General features: G+C 41.4%; 1 non-coding gene across 1 annotated transcript; it reads left to right on the forward strand.

The window, feature by feature from the left end:
* The first annotated feature begins 799 nt into the window (after positions 1-799).
* LOC114086192 (U6 spliceosomal RNA) lies at positions 800-906 on the forward strand. Its single transcript, XR_003581602.1, has one exon. It is a non-coding gene; the product is annotated as a U6 spliceosomal RNA (small nuclear RNA).
* Positions 907-1,336: the final 430 nt, after the last annotated feature.

Consider the following 1,336-nt stretch of genomic DNA (forward strand, 5'->3'; position numbering starts at 1 on the left):
CTATGTCTGAGAGATCCCAGAAGGGGCTCCACCTTAGCTCTGGCCTAGACTATACTTAGTTGGTCACTTCCTCCCAAGAAGGTCCTGAGGAAATCACTTTTGAAGGTCCCATTCAACTCTGGACACCACAAACCCTTCCCAAGGTGAAAACAAACTCATTACCCAAAGCCAGGGAAGAGCAGCCAGCAGTGAGAATTGAAAAGAAACTCCAAGTGTGAAGAACAATAAACAGGGGTCATTTGGGAAAGTACCATCTAAAAGACTTGGTGTGATGCAGCCTGAAGGAGAGTTGCAGATGGCTCTTAAGTCAGACTCACCTAGATGCACACATGAGCCCTCCTCATAGGACAGGCTAAGTCAGCCAATCTTTCCAATCCTCCTTTTCCTTGCAGGTAGGAAGGAGATGACAACGTCTCACTAGGCACTCCTGGCCCACACAACAGGGCTGCCTCTCACAGTCCTCATGTTGATTGAAATAAGCCAGGCGAAAGAGGCATCCCACTATGATTCCACTTCTATGCACTTCCAGACCAGGCAAAATGAACCTATGAGGTCTATGGGGGTCAGGCTTCCACAGTGTATATATGTATCAAAATTCAACTTACTGTATCCTTAAGATCTATGCATATTACTGGACAATGTATTTTAATAAAAATCTCAAAAAAAAAAAAACCATCTTGTTGGGCTATTGTGAGGAATGAATGAAATAGTATCAGGCAAAATGTCAAGTGGAGAACCCAAACACACAGCAGGTATTCAAGAAATGATGGATAAAACATTTTTCTAAAAAGACTTTAGAGTGCTCGCTTCGGCAGCACATATACTAAAATTGGAACGATACAGAGAAGATTAGCATGGCCCCTGCGCAAGGATGACACGCAAATTCGTGAAGCGTTCCATATTTTTAAATGAAGGACAGTAGAGGGGGTAGAGAGAGAAGAGGGGAGGGGAGGGGAGGGGGGATAGTAGAGGATAGGAAAGGTAGCAGAACACAACAGACACTAGTATGGCAATATGTAAATCAATGGATGTGTAGTTGATGTGATTCTGCAATCTGTATATGGGCTAAAAATGGGAGTTCATAACCCACTTGAAGCAAAGTGTGAAATATGATATATCAAGAACTATGTAATGTTTTGAACAATCAACAATAAAAAAATAAAAAAAAACCAAAAATAAAAAAAATAAATAAATAAAAAGACTTTAGAAATTAATGTCTGCATCATCCACAAATCCAAGAGAATTTCAGAGCAGGGAGAGATGGGACTTCTATTTTTGTAATCCCCTGGCTTCACTGGCCATGCAGACAGGTACTGCAGATGAAAACTGGTAATAG

The sequence above is a fragment of the Marmota flaviventris genome, chromosome X (assembly GCF_047511675.1).
Source record: "Marmota flaviventris isolate mMarFla1 chromosome X, mMarFla1.hap1, whole genome shotgun sequence".
In the NCBI taxonomy this organism is placed as follows: domain Eukaryota; kingdom Metazoa; phylum Chordata; class Mammalia; order Rodentia; family Sciuridae; genus Marmota; species Marmota flaviventris.